Genomic DNA, 20,818 nt, shown 5'->3' with positions numbered 1-20,818 from the left:
GGGGCCCCTATACTGAACACTGTCTTCACATTTTCCACAGGATGAGTTCCTTCTGGAAGATATCTCGCTGCTGAGGGTGACCTAGGAAGCAAGGGAGAGTCTTCTACTACAATGTGGCTTCCACCCTTGCCCTTATGCCACTTGCCTGTGTCCAGCAATGGTCCCCCCGCCCCTCCAGGCACAGTGGCACAGACATGTTAGCCTGACTGGGACAAGAAGCGCAGTAGCTCTTCCAAGGAACCTGCGCAAGTGGATTGCCCAGCTTCTGCTTGAGACCTTTGAAGAGATAACTGAGGTTGATTACCGCGACGTGAGAGAGCACATCAACGCCCGATTCCAAATCGAGGCATGCATGCAGCCCTAACCCTCCTCACCCCAAGAGCCCACACCAAACAGCTTCCTTCCCAAAATAAAAGCCACTTACCGGGCACCTCCTCTGCTGTTTGTTCTTCCCCAAGCACTGTCCACTGCAACTGGTTACCTTCCTCCTGGCTTGAAAACAGCTGCTGGCTGCATGCATCTCGGGATGCTGAGCTGTCCTCTGGCTCTGGGCCCTCTCCTCCTCAGCACCCTCACTCCCGCTTTCCTCCTGCTGCCTTGTTGAACTCTGTGCTGCTACAGCCTCTGAAGTGTCCATGGTGGTCTTCAGAGTGGAGGTGGGGTTGCCCCCAAGTATCATGTCCAGCTCTTTGTAGAAATGGCAGGTCGTGGAGGCAGCACCGGAGCAGCGGTTTGCCTCGCGGGCTTTCTGGTAAGCAGCTCCTTCACTTTAACCCTGCACTGCACTGTGTCCTGGTCATGGCCCCTTTCCATCATGTCCCTTGATATCTGCCCATAGGTATCATGATCCCTACGGCTGGAGCACAGCTGGGACTGGACAGCTTCCTCCCCTGAAACACCGATGAGATCCAGCACCTCGCCATTGCTCCATACTGGGGATCGCCTGGCACGTGGAGGCATCGTCACCTGGAAAGATTCGCTGAGAGCACTCCATGCCTGGCTGAACAAACAGGACGGGGAGTTTCAAAATTCCAAGAGAATTTAAAGGGCGAGTCTGACAGTTGGTCACCTGAGGGCAGGGCAGCAGAGTTCAAAGTGATGACCAGAGTGGCTAGAACAGGCATTGTGGGACACTTCTGGAGGCCAATCAGAGCGCATTAATAGACCAGGGTGTCTACACTGGCACTGCAGCACTCCAGCCAGGGTGCAGCAAGCTTTATGCTTCTCGTGGAGGTGGATTACCAGGAGCGCTCCAGCTGCAGAGTCTGGGCACTCTACGTGTCTTGCCAGTGTGGACACCTCAGGAGTTAGGGCTCCTGGGGCTGATTAAATGCACTCTAACCTGCAAGTGTAGACAAGGCCTAAGGGTCAATTCTGACTCTGAAAGGGAGTGTTCTCTATTGACACATTCTTCTTCTTGTTACCTGCCAAGTATGGACCCTTCCTCCAAGGCCCCCCAAATCTTTCCCTGTCATATCTCTCACTTTGCCTCTTCATCCCAATACCATTTTCATCACTTAGTCAGTCTCAGTCTCCATTCTTCAGGTTTTTCATCCCAGTCCTAGCCCAGCCAATCGTAGGCTTTCACTCCTGACTCACCATCCCCGTCTTACTTTCTGCCAGTCTCCTCCATTTGCTCTCCAGTCTCCCCTCACTTCAACTCCCAGTGCCAGTTTCCTTCCCCCAGAACTCCTTGTCCCAATCTGCTCCTCGTCTCCAGGTCTGTCTCTTGTCCTCTCTGCATTTGAATCAGACAGCTTCCTCCTTCTTGTTGCCTGAGCACTATGGGAATGGGGGAGAGCTACTGAGAGCACAGGAGAGAGAGGGGGAACAAGAGTTTCTCAAGTACAAGATCTCCAGAAATTTGTAACCGGAGCAAAACACTGTCTTTGTCACTAGCCTCCTTCTCAGAAACAACTGAACCATTTTGGCTGATATATTCAAAAAAAAAAAAGCTCTGCCTGACATAGATACCATGCATGGAAAATATCAGCCCACATAGTTAAATTTTTTTTACAAATATGTTTGCTTTTTTGCACTTTTCCATTTTTTCAACAAAGAGGGAAAATGAAAAATGTAGGGTTGTTTTCCTGTTTGTCCTGTTTTTTGGTTTGTTTTCCCTTCATTTTCCCCTCTTTTTCAGTGACCGTGTTACATATAGATAAAGAAAAACAAGAGTGAGAGGTGAAAAGAAGGACAAGGAAAATAAGAAAAAATAAAAAACACAAAATGTTGATAAAAATGTTTGTCATAAATGTGACAGAGTGCTAGTGGTGGCAGCCTGGTCACTGAAGTTGTTGCAGCACAGAGAAAACTGAAGGCTTAATTGAAACCAATCAACCTGTTTCTAGTGAGGATTATTGAGACTGGTGGTGGTTGCTGGGCTAATGAGACAATTGGCTCAGCCTCCAAACTTGTAGGATAGTAAAGCTAGGTGGAAGGCTCTGAGGATGAGCTGAGTGAAGAGAACCTGCGTGAAAGGTTCCCTCATGCTGTACACCTGTGCTATGTCCTGTCCTGTCTGGAAAAAGAAGGCTTAAGTTATATGTGATAGAAAAGAAACCTACTGTGTGTGTTTGTGAGTGGGAGGCCAAGAAAACAGGCTAGGCAGTCCTGCTCACTGGGCAGCTGAAGAAGTGCTCGGTGACAGTAAAACTTTGAGTAAATGAAGAAAAAATTTCCTTTTGGAAACCTGTGGAATAAACATGACTTTGAAGTTTCAAAAAATCTTTGATTTCTCTCTCCTCCAGCACCATATTTTTTTACTAGCTCTACCAGGTAATCCTAAAGCCTTTTGACTTTTGCTATTCTCTTCACCAAACTGGACTGGCTGAAAAAGACATGAAATGCAATGTGTTCTAGGTTAGCAACTTTTTATTTTCCAGCATGCACTCTTTTCTATTGCCTGTAAATGTCTCAGGTATATTATAGATGTGCTCAGAGTGAACACTCAGCGAGATGCAGCATTACATGCTGTTTATTTAATGCTGGCAATAGCCTCTTCTGTTGGCCTGACATTGGAGTAGAGGTTTGCTATTTTGCATACATTAGCACTGCTCTTGCAGGTAGAACTTTATTATATGTGATGCACATATGCCAGATTCATCTAGCATTATAACATTTTCTGTCACCTTCATCTAAACAACATCTGGCAGCTGTTCCCAGAGTGACTTTTCAGGCACTGCAGATGAATTACTGTGAAGAAAAATCGGTGGCTGCAGTAATACTACCAGTGATCAGCCTCCTCCACAATTAGGTAATAGATGTTTTCATAATCTCTACTCCCTGCACCTTGGGTTTCCTTTTTCTATCTCACTAGCTTTCCTGCTATGTAGTTTGAAACCGCGAGGTTTTCCACAGTGTTCTACGTTAACTACACTCAATGGGAGAGGAACGGCTGTCAGTTCTTTGAATTTGGATCCAACACAGAGGTGAAGGCATGCTCCTCTGACCTCTTAATGTATTGTGTACAAGTATGTTCTTTCATTGTGGTTAACATGCTGTGCATCAAATTCACTGCAAAATTAGCAATCCTTTCAAAGTTCTCTAAGCAGAAAGTGTGTTTCCCTCTGCTACCACTGGTTCGAGCTGTATTGTTGCATGTCACTACTTATGTGGTCTCTTCTAAAGCCCCAAGGGAAACCATCAAAGATATAACACTGAACCTTGTTAATTTTGAACTTGTAATCCTCCACATAAATGTAAGATGAAGGAAGTTTTGACAAGATTATATAGCTTTTGAGCTAAGGAGAAAAAAAGTTTTATAAAGTTTTGATATATTTTAAGTTCTTTGGCTGAGAATCTCAGTGCTCCATAATGCATAATTATGTGCCATACTGTTGCTATTGCACTTCACTAACTGCATGCAGGATTACTGATACACTTGTTAAAATGATTGCGTATTGTAGTCATAACTGCACGTGTTAATGTAATTATAAAATGAAAAAGAAAGTGTGTGTGTGGGGCGGGACCCCCTCAAGGAATTACGTAGACTCTCCACAATGAGATTCCACTAAGCAGGTGTCAGATACGTGACACCTCCCATCTGCACAACTTTCTCCCCTATGTACAAGGATTTAATCTTCTGCACAGCACAGAGTTACTATTATAACTGCTATTCTGCTGCTCTTCTTTCACATTGTCCTTTACTATCTGGCTTTAGGACTAGTCAGTGGAAGGGATTAAACTCACTTATTTGGAAGAAGTAAAATGTAGCCCAGAGGAATGGATAATATAGCTGGAGAAGCAGATGTTGCTGTGGTTGCCATATCTTCCCTTTCTTATAGAGGTCTTTTTATTTTTACAATGAAGCCTTTTCAAGCTTTGCTACCGCTTGCTTAGTCCCACGATTCTTCTATTTTTCCGGATTTCTGCTCCACTGTGGGTTGTTCAGGTTTTTATTTCCCCCCCCTAACCATTAAAGTTCATTTTTTTCTGTCCAAACCCTCCTCTTCTCCCCATCCAAAATGCTTGAGGGGAGGGGGAATGCTCTGCTTTTTCAATTTATGCTTCAAAATGGAACAACTAAATGTTTTAAACACCACAAACAAGCCATATTTCTATATAAGTTGCAAAACAAAGTAACTCCATTAATTACAAGCTTTTGTTATCAGTGCAACAGCAACCTTGAGAACTCCTCTTGTATGCTGAACAGGTTTTAATTATTTACCCTCCCTCCAAACATCAGAACTCACAGTCTCTTCTTTGTTTATCATTCAGTCCCTAAGGGTCTGAGGAAGAGAAAATACAAAATCAATTTCAATCCTTGTAGCTCTCTAAACAACTCCTTATGTCCATGCACAAGAAGAAGAAATGCTACATTCTAAGTAACTTGGGGATTTGACTCAAGTTTCTGTCAGTTGTGGGTTTAAGGATCATAAAGTCAGAGAGATGGAAAAGGCCTATTAGACTTTATCATCTGGTTCCCTCCCCCACTCGGTAAGTGCAATATATACTCGCCAAAAAGAAATTGTAAATAGATGACTGTACCTCCTGAAACGTCATCTTCGGTTCCCAGGCCTGTTTGTAAGGAAGGAATGGCAAAGATTGGGTAACTTTATATTTGGCATTTCATGCTATTTAGTATCTGTAAATTCTCCAGATTTTTGCTTACAGACCCCAGCCTTCCAAAGTCTTTGTTTCATAAAAAGCACTATTGCTTATGGCCCTATTGTTGCTCCCCTGAAGCTGGTCTGCTGGCCATCTCACTCTTTGTTTCGCTGTCTTTAAGGCTCTTCCATCTATCCACTCTGTGTGAATGTGTCACAATGTGATAAGCACAACAATCCAGAAGCTGGGAAATAAAGTAAATGAAAAGCATTTCAGGTCCCCCGAAAATCCACGAGCTTCAGGTTAGGAAATTATCCTTCTTATCACAATGGTTCATGTGGGAAAGGCAAAATTATGCCACATCCTCTAATATTCCCTCAATCTGTATCTGTGTGTGCACAAAAGTTCAGAAGAGCAGTTGCTTGTAACTGACAGGAGAGGCCCAGATCAGGCACCTGTATCCCAACCGGCCACCAGCAGAGACAGCACTGCTTCTCCACTTTAGCCACTGCCAACCCCTTCCCTGTGGGGTGGCAGCTGAACGAGAAAGTGGAGGAGCTGTTGGTGTTGCAGCAGTTACTGAACATCACCTTCTGTCTGCCAGCACCTGGGAGGAGCAGCAGCAACAGCTGCCCAAGAAGGGGAGTCCACCCTGGCACAAGTTAGTGGGGAGCTCAAGAATCCAGTGTAGGATGCCTGAACTCAGCAAGAGACCCTGGAACATACTAGTGAGAAACCCTAGTACAGAACACCATAGTGGGATCTTAGCACTCCCAATGACAGACACCAGACCTGAGTGGAGGACCTAAGGTCAGCCCAGATGCCAGTGTGGGACCACAGTAACAGATACCCCTGTACACATTAGCATGGCCTCAGATATGGATCTGAAACCCCAGTGAGCAGCCCCAGGGCACTGTCACTGACATCTGTGAGGTTTGGTGTGTTTAGACTGACCATGATGGCATCTGTCTATCATCATAGTATCTGGGCGTGTTAGTGTAAAGTGGGCAGAATTTTGGGGGTGTTAGTGTAAAGTGGGCATGTTAGTGTAAAGTGGTTATGAATGGGGCTTCATCTATGACAATAGCTTCAGTGGGTACCACCACTTCTATTTTTCCCCAGTTTGACCTTTGGGTGTAGCAAATGCCTCTCCTAAACATACTCTTCATAGCTTCCCTGAGGCATTATGCTTATTTCTCCATGCCAACAGCATAGTGCTTGCTAGAAGGGAAGTGGTGGCGTTATTGGTCGTTGTAAAGAGGGGCAGAGCTAGTGGGTGGAATGTCATGGGATATTTAAGAAAAGGAAGTACAGAGAATGGCAAGACATTCACATTAGGGTAGCTAATGCACTGAGTTTTCCCCTCTTTCCAGTCTTGCAAATGTCTGAGCACCACTGCTGTTCTCTGAACAGCATTGATTTTTCTTGTTTCACTTCCCCTGGCTACTTCATTCAACACAGAATGAACCAGTGGAGTTCATTGTTCATTGAGGACCAATGCAGTGTAGCTGTTACCTCATTCTGGAGAGATCTGGAGTTCTTAATCCTGAAGTAATGTCTAAGTATCTTACTGCTCAGCAAGCTTTTCTTTTTTTCATTCCTCTCCCCCCCCCCATGCAGGACAAAGAAATAAACATAAATTAAGACTTTTTTTTTCAGCTGGGTAAGGCTTAGCCTCAACTCAGCAAACAAGAAATGTTAATCTAATAACCTCACACAGGGCTGAGTTTTGGCATCAGCAGGTTAAATGTGCGTGTGCAGCTATGTCACATAGCCTCTGCCTTGACATAAGCCCAGCAAGCTAGACAAGCTGAGCAAAAATATCCGAGGCTTGTGGTTTGACATCACAGCAAGCTAGAGGCATAAAGCCTTTAAGCCCACATGGATCTTTGCCTTGGGTTCAGCCCTGTGAATCAGAGAGATTAACCCCGTGACCTTATAGAGGCATCTACCTTAACGTAGGTCGAGGAAAATAAAGGTGGCAAATCTGTTCTCATAGAGCCTTTTGACCTGAAATCAGCTGGGAAGCAAAAGGTGTTGAGCAAATAATTTCTGGAGGCCTGAGGCTTGGCATCAGTCCTGCAAGCTAGGGGTGATGATCAAATGCCCTCACAGAGGCTGTGACCATGGCAACAACTCCTGTGATTTGACAACTTAGCAAGGATCTTTTTTGTTTCCTATTTGTCTCCCTCTTTCCTTTTTATTTCTGCTGAAAACAAGAGCATGTCAAGGAAAATAACTAACCATTGAAAACCAAACCTTCCCTAACCACAGCCAATACTATTTGGTAGAAAGACCATTAGATTGATGATATAATGACATACTTGTTCAATGTGGGGCTTTAGCAAACCTCTACTCTTTATTTGTTCCTTTTCAGTAAAGGAAGGATTCTTCTCACCTGCATGTTATCTGGGAAAATGCTGTATGAAATTATAAAGTCATACAAATACTGACAGTTCAAACTAGCATACCTAAATGATGATCCAGGAAGTTTTTGGAAAGTGTAGGGGACAATTTCCTGGTGCAAGTGCTGGAGGAACCAACTAGGGGCAGAGCTCTTCTTGACCAGCTGCTCACAAACCAGGAAGAATTAATAGGGGAAGCAAAAGTGGATGGGAACCCGGGAGGCAGTGACCATGAGATGGTTGAGTTCAGAATCCTGACACGAGGAAGAAAGGAGAGCAGCAGAATATGGACCCTGGACTTCAGAAAAGCAGATTTTGACTGTCTCAGGGAACTGATGGGCAGGATCCCCTGGCAGAATAACATGAGGGGGAAAGGAGTCCAGGAGAGCTGGCTGTATTTTAAAGAATCCTTATTGAGGTTACAGGGACAAACATCCCGATGTGTAGAAAGAATAGTAAATATGGCAGGCGACCAACTTGGCTTACCATTGAAATCCTTGATGATCTTAAACACAAAAAAGAAGCTTACAAGAAGTGGAGGATTGGACAAATGACCAGGGAGGAGTATAAAAATATTGCTCAGGCATGCAGGAAAGAAATCAGGAAGGCCAAAACCTGAAGTTGCAGCTAGCAAGAGATGTTAAGAGTAACAAGAAGGGTTTCTTCAGGTATGTTAGCAACAAGAAGAAAGTCAAGGAAAGTGTGGGGCCCTTACTGAATGAGGGAGGCAACCTAGTGATAGAGAATGCGGAAAAAGCTAATGTACTCAATGCTTTTTTTGCCTCTGTCTTCACGAACAAGGTCAGCTCCCAGACTGCTGCATTGGGAAGCACAGCATGGGGAGGAGGTGACTAGCCCTCTGTGAAGAAAGAAGTGGTTCGGGACTATTTAGAAAAGCTGGACGAGCACAAGTCCATGGGGCAGGATGCACTGCATCCGAGAGTGCTAAAGGAGTTGGCAGATGTGATTGCAGAGCCATTGACCATTATCTTTGAAAACTCATGGCGATCGGGGGAGGTCCCGGATGACTGGAAAAAGGCTAATGTAGTGCTCATCTTAAAAAAGGGAAGGAGGAGGATCTGTGGAACTACAAACCAGTCAGCCTCACCTCAGTCCCTGTAAAAATCATGGAGCAGGTCCTCAAGGAATCAATTCTGAAGCACTTAGAGGAGAGGAAAGTGGTCAGGAACAGTCAGCATGGATTCACCAAGGGCAAGTCATGCCTCATTAATCTAATTGCCTTCTATGACGAGATAACTGGCTCTGTCGGTTAGGGGAAAGCAGTGGACGTGTTATTCCTTGACTTTAGCAAAGCTTTTGACACGGTCTCCCACAGTATTCTTGCCACCAGGTTAAAGAAGTATGGGCTGGATTAATGGACTATAAGGTGTATAGAAAGCTGGCTAGATTGTCAGGCTCAATGGGTAGTGATCGATGGCTCCATGTCTAGTTGGCAGCTGGTATCAAGCGGAATGCCCCAAGGGTCGGTCCTGGGGCCAGTTTTGTTCAATATCTTCATTAATGATCTGGAGGATGGCGTGGATTGGACCTTCAGCAAGTTTGCAGATGACACTAAACTGGGAGGAGAGGTAGATATGCTGGAGGGTAGGGATAGGATACAGAGGGCCCTAGACAAATTAGAGGATTGGGCCAAAGAAATCTGATGAGGTTCAACAAGGACAAGTGCAGAGTCCTGCACTTAGGACTGAAGAATCCCATGCACCGCTACAGACTAGGGACTGAATGGCTAGGCAGCAGTTCTGCAGAAAAGGACCTAGGGGTTACAGTGGATGAGAAGCTGGATATGAGTCAACAGTGTGCCCTAGTTGCCAAGAAGGTTAATGGCATTTTGAGCTGTATAAGTAGGGGCATTGCCAGCAGATCGAGGGACGTGATCATTCCCCTCTCTTCGACATTGGTGAGGCCTCATGTGGAGTACTGTGTCCAGTTTTGGGCCCCACACTACAAAAAGGATGTGGAAAAATTGGAAAGCATCCAGCAGAGGGCAACAAAAATGATTAGGGGACTGGAACACATGACTTATGAGGAAAAGCTGAGGGAACTGGGATTATTTAGTCTGTAGAAGAGAAAAATGAGGGGGGATTTGATAGCTGCTTTCAATTACCTGAAAGGGGGTTCCAAAGAGGATGGATCTAGACTGTTCTCAGTGGTAGCAGATGACAGAACGAGGAGTAATGGTCTCAAGTTGGAGTGGGGGGGGTTAGGTTGGATATTAGGAAAAACTTTTTCACTAGGAGGGTGGTGAAACACTGGAATGAGTTACCTAGGGAGATGGTGGAATCTCCTTTCTTAGAAGTTTTTAAGGTCAGGCTTGACAAAGCCCTGGCTGGGATGATTTAGTTGGGGATTGGTCCTGCTTTGAGCAGGGGGTTGGACTAGATGACCTCCTGAGGTCCCTTCCAACCCTGATATTCTATGATTCTATGATGATTGTGAATCTTAATTTCCAGATTGTATATGAGTTGTCATGGAATGGTTTTTCGTTTGACTTTGGTGCAACCAGAAAATTCCTTCTGCTTGTGAGTAGACTGTCAGCAAACAACAGTACATGTTTTCAGACATAACTATCAAATAAAGGGAGACAGTAAACTGGTCACAACCCCTTTTCTGTCACCAGATTTAAAGAAGCATTTGGAATCATCATTAGGAAGCTAGAAAAATAGCACTTGATTCTTTGCTTCAGAGTCTGAGGTTTAATACCATACCTGCAACATTGTACAGTATTTAGGTTTTTCTACTTACTCCATTTGTTTTCTTTTTAAGGGGCAAAGAGACAGCATGAAATCAAGGAAGGGCATGGGATAGCAACGATCTTTCAGTTTGAATGCTGCTCGGTTCTTATATTAGATAGCATCAGCTGAATTCCAGCACTGTAGTGATTGTTACATTCGCCTCTTATGTGCAAGGTCCCCAGTCCAAAACCAGGCAGAAGTGCTGATACTTTCTCTCCTTCCCCAGAGCATTCTGATACGTTGATATGAGGGCAGCCAAATCTCTGCATTGTCACCTCACTCCAGCCAAAGAACTGCGATCTCCAGTTCTGTTGGCTTTTTTGTTTAATTTTTCCCAGCTACATCATTCAAAAAAGGCTGCTCAGAACAGCTTAGCAGACTGCTTTATACAAAGTAGCTGTGACCCCCATTTGCCTCACTTTTGAAAGATTAATGTTCTTAATCACAGAAGTGATGTCAGCTTTGCCTGATATTCAACAATTGCTTCATTTTTTTCTTAACACTTCAGGACAGGAGGGATAGCTCAGTGGTTTGACCATGGGCCTGCTAAACCCAGGATTGTGAGTTCAATCCTTGAGGGGGTCATTTAGGGATCTGGGGCAAAAATTGGGGATTGGTCTTGCTTTGAGCAGGGGGTTGGACTAGATGACCTCCTGAGGTTCCTTCCAACCCTGATATTCTATGACAAATGAACACACAGAAGATCAGTTTAAGCTGGGTGAGGTCTTGACAGCAGCCAAACTAGTTAAAGGAGCTGACCTATGAACCTTCTGAAGCCTCTGACTGAGCACTGGCTTTGCACATTAGAGACTGTGGGTCAGGGTGGTCACAAGAGCTTGACACAAGGCAAGCAAGTTTGAGTTGCTCAGACAGAGGCTGGTTGGGTAAGCTTCAGTGGAAAAAATGCTCCCAGGGTCACGTTAACACCTCTGACTCTCTATCTCTCTATAACATTAAACAGTTAAATGTGGTTTTGGGGGAGCAGGGGGGTTGAGTACACAGACCTTGGCCTACTTAGCTCAGTGGCAAAACTCTTCATTAAAAGTCTTCATAACCTTGTATTAAAAGTACAGAAAAAGGGGGGAAACAGTTCAAAAATAGGAAATGTAAAGTATTAAGTAGGGCATTTATTTTAACAACATCCCTTATTCCCTTTAGGTGGAGAGAGTATTTGTCATAAATATAAAGGGAAGGGTAAACCCCTTTAAAATCCCTCCTGGCCAGAGGAAAATTCCTCTCACCTGTAAAGGGTTAAGAAGCTAAAGGTAACCTCGCTGGCACCTGACCAAAATGACCAATGAGGAGACAAGATACTTCCAAAAGCTGGGAGGAGGGAGAGAAACAAAGGGTCTGTGTCTGTTGGTATGCTGCTTTTGCCGGGGATATGGAGTCTTAGAACTTTTAGTAAGTAATCTAGCTAGGTATATGTTAGATTATGATTTCTTTAAATGGCTGAGAAAAGAATTGTGCTGAATAGAATAACTATTTCTGTCTGTGTATTTTTTTTGTAACTTAACGTTTTCCTAGAGGGGTTCTCCATGTTTTGAATCTAATTACCCTGTAAGGTATCTACCATCCTGATTTTACAGAGGTGATTTCTTTACTTCTATTTACTTCTATTTCTATTAAAAGTCTTCTTGTAAGAAAACTGAATGCTTTTTCATTGTTCTCAGATCCAAGGGTTTGGGTCTGTAGTCACCTATGCAAATTGGTGAGGCTTTTTATCCAACATTTCCCTGGAAAGGGGGGGTGCAAGTGTTGGGAGGATTGTTCATTGTTCTTAAGATCCAAGGGTCTGGGTCTGTAGTCACCTAGACAAATTGGTGAGGCTTTTTACCAAACCTTCTCCAGGAAGTGGGGTGCAAGGTTTTGGGAAGTATTTTGGGGGGAAAGACGCTTCCAAACAGCTCTTCCCCAGTAACCAGTATTTGTTTGGTGGTGGTAGCGGCCAATCCAAGGACAAAGGGTGGAATATTTTGTACCTTGGGGAAGTTTTGACCTAAGCTGGTAAAGATAAGCTTAGGAGGTTTTTCATGCAGGTCCCCACATCTGTACCCTAGCGTTCAGAGTGGGGAAGGAACCTTGACAGTATTTTATAAGAAAATAAACAACAAACCTGTTTGACAGTCTTTTAGATGGAAACAACTGTCCTCTGTGGGGAAAAGAGGAAAAATTAGTTGAGATGGTCTGGAGCTGTTGTTGTTGAAGTCCAATCTCATTTCCTTAAAGGCAGACACACACAAAAGGGGGCGAGAAGAACAGCAAAGAGAAAAAATGCAGCTTTTGTCTCTGATGCTGACTCTCACTTGCAATGTCACTGCTGATGATATACAAGCATAGTACGTGGTCTTATCAGCCACTCCAAGATGTGGCAAACTGGTACCTGGATTGAGCAATTTAAGGCATTGCTTTTAGCTTTCTCTTTGGTCATGGGCTTACAGCAGTGTTGTAAAAGACGTGGTCTTGGCCAGGCTCTTATTAAACTGAAGGCACTAAAAGAGAGATAAGAGTATAAATTGAAATGAGGTGGGGGAAGGAAAAGGACATAATGAGTGGGGGTATGATAGCAGGAATCCCAAGCTCACACTTCCAGTGTTCTTCAGAATCTATCTGAAGATGTTGCAGGGGGTGATGTCATCAGTTTCTTCTCTCTGGCCCAATCTGGCTGGGACATTTCTCAGGATCAGGATGATAAAAGCCTAATGATATCATCATGGATCCCAGGGTACCAGGGGACGGTGGAGGTGGCATCCATGATGATGAAGCTTGCTCCTTTCATTCAAGCTGTCCCTAGTATTTTTATAGTGCCTGCTGGTCTTTTTTAAAGGGCTTCCCAAAGTGGGAGAAGGGTTGAAAAGCCCATCCTTCCATTACTTTGTCTACCAGCTAAGCCTAATTTGGCAGACTGATTTAGGTCCATAAATTTCTGGTTTCATTCTCCTTTTGTTTACTGGTCATGATGTCAACACAATCCTTGGGTGATATCAGTAGACCTTTTTGGTTGAACTAATCCAGTCTGTCTCTCTTTTGTACTTTTTTTTCTTAACAATTTGAGCTGGACTATTGCTACTTTGTACAACTAAGAGTACAGGCGTCTACACAACAGTTCTAGACATTTCTATCACTCAGAGGAGTTAGTGGTGTTGACCTCACAGTTTTTTTGGTAAGAAATTGTCAAGGCTGATTCCCCACTCTGGGACTTCGAGTGCAAAAAGTGGGGGGCCCACAAGGATTCTAAAAATTAATACTGGCCACTCCAGGCTTGTATTAAACTCCCAAGGTTACAGCTTTTTTCTGACCTTGGATGGGTAGATGCGGCCACCACCCAAGTGCAAAAAATCCAGGAAGGTACATTTGGGAATTCTTTCCTGTGGGGTACCCCCAAGCCCTTTCACCCCCGCCCCAGGGAAGATCTGAGAAAGAAAACAAAGGAAATTAGCTGTTGCCACCAGCTAATTAAACAACCTGCACAAACCTCTTAGGGACACAAAAATCCAATCTTGTTCTTAAAAAAGGTAAATTTTATTAGAAAGAAAACCTTTTGCTAGGTTTAAAAAAAACAATTACAGGGATTAAGCATCAAGATAGCTTCTTGAGGCCCAGCTTAAAGGTTACAAGCAAAACAAAACACTGGAGTTAGCACAGAGGAATCCACAAGCCATAAAGAAATAAAATAGATAAACCTAATTGTATCTTCCTAGACATTTCCTGATCTACTTACATATCTGGGGTCCCAAATAAGTAGTTTCTAGGTATGATTTCATGATTTTTCATACCTGGCTTAAGCTCTTACAGCATAGTTCCAGCCCTGTCTCTCTCTCCAGGAGAACAACAGAGAGAGGCAAAAGGGAAGTTTTTTTCCCAATTTTAAAAAGTTCTAGCCTTCCCATTGGTTCTTTTGGTCAGGTGCCGACTCCTCGCTTTTACCTATGGACTTTTTAACCCTTCACAGGTAAAGCAAATAGAGAACAGCTACTAACAGGGATTTTATAGCTAACTGGCTGGCTGGGTGTCCATAAAGGGGAGCTGCCTCCCCCCTTTACCCCCCATTTATCACAGAAATCATCCTAGTAAGCTAGAGGTGCTGAGACATAATTTCTTACAGAGGCCTGTGCTTTGGTATTAGCTTAGCAAGCTGGGGATGGTGGGTGATCCACTGACCTCACAAACGGCTCTGCCTTGATGTCAGTCCAGCAAATAGGAGGTGCTGAACTAGTAACCTCACAAAGGCTCTTAATTTGAAATCAGCATTGCAACATTTGTGCCATTTTAACACAGTGTGGTTTGTGTCTCACTTCATAAATGTTTTAGGTTCTACTTCTGACTATACTCCTGCCCTGCCCAGTACACAAACACATGTTTTTTTTGTTTTTTTTTCCCCACAATATGCCTCCTCTTGAGGGAAAATAAAAGTTTTTTTTTCCCCTCCAGGTTGGTGAAAACTACCAGGTTGCTGCTGGTATCCCCAATCTCCTCACTGGGACTGAGTGAAGATTATATTTCTGAAAATCAAAAATGTGAGGACTTGGTGTTTGACAACCAAAGAAATTTCCTGTTAAATAACCTGAGGCTACTTTTACCTGGTTAGAGTTCAACAGCACTGTCAGAAACACTTCTCCTTTGTATTGTGCATTCTCATCATCTATTGGGTCCACTTCTATGCCATTTTAGGTCAAATAAATGGCAAGAGGTGTGCTCTAGTGAGGAATCATCAGCAACACACAGTAGAGCTGAGTATAGCTGGCAGGAATACATGTGTGTCCTCTTGTGATGGACACACATAATCCATCAGGCATTAAGGGGGACAAGGTGGATGAGGCAATATCTATCTTTTATTGGACTAGCTTCTGTTGGTGAGAGAGCTTACACAGAGTTAGCTTGTCTCTCTCACCAACAGAAGTTGGTCCAATAAAAGATATTACCTCATCCACCTTGTCTCTCTAATATCTTGGGACAGACACAGCCTACAACAAAATGGCATGCAGGTGGTAAGGGGGGGTAGTTTGAAGACATCTGCGTGTGCCTTGGTATTGGAGTACCCTCTTCTAATAATTTAAAACATGATTCAAGTGAAAATATGTGTAGGGAAAATATGTGGCTCTACAGTATAACATCCTGACCAGAAAATTGATAGGATGTCACTTGCTAGGATGTAATTTCCCAATAATCATATATCTTCTGTTTACCTCCTTCTTAGTGATTTACTGTGTAACATATTCTCACCATATATCTGGAGGGAGCTTCCCCCTGCTCACCTTGGTTCCTGCCTTTCAAGATATTTCATTGCGTGATGATAAGCTTCATGGAGAAATGACTGGTGTCAACAAACTCAGTCATCCATGTTGTATATTGTATTACCTACATCCTAAGGGAATGTCTATCAGCAGGTGAATGCTGATGGCTGAATCCATTAGAGAATGGCTGATGTTACTGTTTGTATACAGGGGGCATCAGTAAATAGTCCTATTATTTTAGCTTCTCATATTTTTCTGACTTAAACATTCTCTGAGGACAGAACTATAGGGGAAAAATCAGCTATAAAAGCTATTGAACAGCTTAAAAATTGTGTTTGTTTACTCAAAATTAAAATAAGATTGTTTTTAAGTCTCCCACTTATTCTATCTCTGTAATTGCTAATGAGGGAGAAAAGGACAGAGGAGAAGTGGAGCAGGGCAGAAAGAGTAATTCTGTTTCACAGAAGATTTTGATATTATGAAAATTGATTTTGTTTTGGTGTGGAATGAAAACCAACAATTTCTAAATTCTCTATGAAAGGGAATGCAGCTCTGTCTTGGGGCACTCTGCCTGGCATGGTGCCCTGCAGCTGTGGACGTTGGAAGCCCTAAGGTCACCAGCCCAGAGGCAGTCCCCCACGTAGGCTGCCGAGGATATGGGTAGATGAGCTAACAGGAAATAAGTTCCATTGAAGCTTCAGTAAAATCAAACTGTCTTCACAAAAAGTTGTGACTTTGAATCTGCAAATTCCAACAAAAAAGTTTTCTTGGAATTTCTCCAGCCACCTCTAGAAAGAAATGCATCTTACATACTTAACTAACAGTCACTAGTACTAAATACTCAGCACATTGACAAAATCTGATAGAGCCCCATTCACAGTTACACAAAAGGCCCTTTGTCCCATTCTGGTGGTAAAGGGACCTTAGGGGAGTGGAAACAGACTCCAGAGAAGAACCCTTTTAAGCAGTTACTTGTCCCTGAGAGGACCTTCTTTCTTATCCCATGACTGCTTATTTTGCTTAAGATCATTTGGTGAGGGACTTTGTCAAAGGCTTTCTGAAAGTCCAAATATACTCTATAACCAGGATCACTCTTGTGCTCCATGTTTGTTTGACCATTTCAAAGAATTCTAATAGATTGGTGAGGCGTGATTTCCCTTTAAAAAAAGCTGTGTTCACTCTTCCCTAACAAATCGTGTTCATCTAGGTGTCTGATAATTCTGTTCTTTACTACAGTTTTAACCAGTTTGCCTGGTACAGAAGTTATACTTACTGGCCTGTAATTGCCAGGATGGCTTCTGGAGCCTTTTTAAAAATTGGGCATCACATTAGCTATCATCCAGGTGAGTTAGGACTGAGTGCCAGCCTGGAATATGAGCTTGAACTCTGCATTTTCTTGCTTCTATGAATTTAAAAGGACACTCTCAAGCTCTTTACATAGTTATTGTTAGTTTCCATTGATTGTAATACTCACTTAGAAGCTTGGAAAATAACATTTCCTTCCCCACTAATTCTTTCCTTTTCAGTATGTCAATTTATTCCTCCTGCCAAATACATAAAAATGTTTAGAATTCACTCAGCAGAATAAACATGTTAAGTTAAGCCAAACTTTGGGCATAAAGTCAGAATCTAAAGTCCCAAACTTCTGCCTGCATGTGGCCCCACTGATATCAGTAGGTCACTGAAGGTACAAGGTATGCCGTGAAAAAGTTAACCTAGTACAGCCAGAAGTAGTACTGTCAATTAGATATGAATGGAGAAAAGCAGTGTCATTTCAAGGATTTTGATATTTTGGAATTTTTATTTTGGTCCAATTTGGAACAAAACACACAAATATTGAATCCCTCAACGAAGGGGAATGGAGCTCTGTGTGTGTCCACCTGGGGTGCTGCCCTAAATGGGTAGACCCAAGGAACCCTGGAGTCCCTAACTCCAGATCAGTCTGCATGTCTAGCTGCTGCAGGGATGGGAAACCTGCAAGCCCTGGGAGCCCAGCCTGCTGGGGAGCTGCGAGCTGAGGAGATTGGGACCCCAGACTCCCAGGGCTTCCAGGCTCCCAGCTCCCTGTCAGCCTACAACATGAGCTACCAAGAAGCCATGAACCTGGGAACCCACACTACTGGGGAGCTGGGAGCCTAGGAGCTGAAGTTCCCAAACAGGCAGGATCCAGCTGGAACTTTGCTGAAACTGAACCATCTCTGCCAAATGTTTCAATTTTGACAAATTGGCAAATTCCAAGAAAAGAATAATTCATCAGCATTTTTCCGACCCACTCTGCTGACTACCTGTCACTTCCTATTTATTATTAACAGAGCATTTTCCTTTGTTGGAAGCACTGGGGTTCTCTGTCATGTTTGTTACTGACTTCGCCACCACCTAATGCAAAGATCTACCTGAACGGATCCAGTTGCAGGATCTGGCCTACATTTGTTTTGTCTGGAATTAGTAATTTATGGCCGAATCTAAGCCTTTCAAAGCTTTTGAGGTTAAAAAAAAAGTACAGTAATCACTGATTGGTGATTATAAAGTGTACAGATTATAGGAGTCACTACTCAGTGGATTTGGCAGAATCCGTGGCATCTAAGGTTTTCTTGTAAATCTTTAACAAGAGGTATATAACTGTTTCACCTGGTAACAGCCCATGCTAGCCGTACACAATACTCTGTGTGTTTGATGGGGAAGAAGTCCCCCGTGATGAAGCTGCATTGCAAGATTTACTGCTGGTTGGTTGGTTGAATTAATAGTTATAAATAAGCTATTTGGGCAATGGTTTTTTCCCCCATTGTCAGAGACTGTAGGTCTTGAATCCTAGACTTCTAGAACCCTCTTAGGAGCCAGCATGTTCCAACTTTTCACCCAGTGTAATCTCTTAACAGTTACCAGAAGTAGAAGCTCAACTCTAACAGAGGACTCCACTCCTGGGGTCTCATTAGCGGAACTCTGGGGGTCCTGATTGGTTCACTGCTTCTATTTAAACCAAGCACAGGAACAGGAAATGATCTATGAAACTGGGTTTTCCCTGCTTAGAACTGTCTCCCCTGTACTATAGCTACTCGTATTGCTTGAATCTGATCTTCTGTTAACCTGATTATGCCTGTCTCCTAACTCCCATTCTGACCACTAGAACAGACCATTCACATCCTGCTCATGACAGTTACTTGACAAGCTCTCAAATCAAGTAATATTTGGTGAATAATTTATAAAACATTTTCCATTGGTCATTACATAAATTATTTGTGAAAACATTTCTTCATTACTCTAGCACGATTGTTGGTTGCCTGACTGCCTCCTGTCTTCTACATTTATCAGTATTGATGTCAAACGAAGACTGATCTGAGCCAAGTGGGAAAGCAACTTTGTGGTCTCAATTTTTTATGGTCTGGAAGTTAAAGTAGGGAATTTGGAGCCCAATTACTGTACATACATTCTTTTCCTAATTCTGCAGCTATATGTATGACTATGGACACACTATTTAATCTCTGTGTCATGTGGTTTACTCATGGTACGCTGTATATACCATTTTTACACATTTTAATTAAATCTCATTACATGTCTGTAAAGTGTTTTGAGCATCCTGAGCAAAAAGTGCCCCTGATGATGTATATAGGTACTACACTGCCTCTTGGAGGGGAGCCTGAAAGCTGCAACAATTTGTTCCATTGATGGACCTGAGAGAGACCCTACTGAGCCAGAAAAAGTTCTGGGCTTTTTGAAGTGAATTACCAGCCAGCAGTCAGAGGTACTTTAGTGAGACACTCCTAGCTGAGACCTAATTAGGTAAAGCTGTGCCTTGTAGGCTCCAATGCTGCCAAGTGTAATGCATCTCGTGAAACAGTGACACATCCGGTGGTCTTGTTACACATTCCTGTATCTCGGATGGATTCTCACCAATCTAGCTGAGCTGCAGGAAGACTGCAGGTATTTATCTACAGTTGTGCCTTTTAGCCCCTAAAGGCTGGTGTGGCCTCTGTTCAGCCCTACTCCCACATGCTCAGGTGGTAATGGGAGCATCTGCTGAAGGAAGAAGCACCTGGGGCAGCAGTACATAGTTAAGGGCTTGTCACAGCCTACAGGCTCCCCTCTGCTTCCATTTGCCTCAGGATCCCACCAGTCATTATCACTATCCCTCAGCAATGCCTTGCCTGCCAGCAGTCCCCAGCCCCCAGCAATATCCACAGACCCAGGAGACACCCATGCCCCCTACCTTAGTTAGAGCTGCCAAGTATGCTGTTACTCCCTGGCCTACTCCTGTTACAGAAGAGGCCAGGTTGTGTTGATCATAAGCCTAAATTTGTTTGCCTGGAAATTATGTATATATATGCAAATTAGTTGAAGTAAAGGATATAAAATGTTACAAATGGCTCAGAGCAAAATTTGGCAGCTATGAGGCTCGCCACTTTAAAGTGAGGTCTTTTACTCTCAAAGGGGAGAGAGAGAGTTATGTTATGTTCACAAGAAACTAAAATATCAAGTTCTGGGGAAACAGAGGAGCTACCCTGTGTGGTTTGTGGTGTTGGGTTTACTGCTGGTAGAACTGCATGGGAGGAACACAGCTAAAAACTGGTGAGCTGAATTTGGAAAGCAGCAGACCCGCTTCACTAAAATCCAAGCCAGGGTTCCACTGGAAGCCGTTGTTGCTCAGAACCTCTGAAAATCAGGCTGTTTTGATAGAGGAGCCTAAATAGGCATTTGGGAGCCTAACCTAAATTTGAAAATTGTTAGCTATTTGTTTTTTACAGCAGGTTTCAGAGTGTTTACCAATAATGTGTCTGATTTTTTTTCCTTTCAATTGTAAAATAAATTTGAGATTGCCTTTTTCCATGATTTGACCAGCTCTATACGTGTTCAAACGATGTTCATCAAATAAATTCAGGATATTTCCTGTCAATTTTCTTAATATATTATCCTACATTTTAAATTATTATTCTGCCAAGTCTAACTACTTTGGCCCAGCTTTTATTAAGGGGAGCAGGGGGAGTGCTTTTGTATTAACATCTGTGGCCATTGTACCCATTCAGATTTTAACCAGTCAGCGTCTGTGAATGCTGCGGATTAAGCAGTCTCCTCACCCCAGTTACAAGAGCAGGTATTGACTATATAGGTGTTTGCTGTGAGCAATAACTTAACTATTGATGAATGTGCTGTGCTGGAAAAAAGTGACAGCTCATGCCATGTCTACGTGGGACACTTGTACAAAAGAAACATATGGGAAATCATGAACTCTGCTGAGACCTAGAGTAAGTTGTTGTTCTGCTTTCTCCATCGTTGTTTCTTTATCACACTCAAACAAGTAGCTGTTGTTAAGCTGTAGGTTGGGAAGTGTTAATACTAATACATTTACCTTAAAAATAGTACTTAACTTTTATATATTGCTTTT

This window comes from Natator depressus, chromosome 1, assembly GCF_965152275.1.
Source record: "Natator depressus isolate rNatDep1 chromosome 1, rNatDep2.hap1, whole genome shotgun sequence".
In the NCBI taxonomy this organism is placed as follows: Eukaryota; Metazoa; Chordata; order Testudines; family Cheloniidae; genus Natator; species Natator depressus.
The sequence above is the reverse complement of the archived record's forward strand: the minus strand, read 5'-3'. Positions refer to the sequence as shown.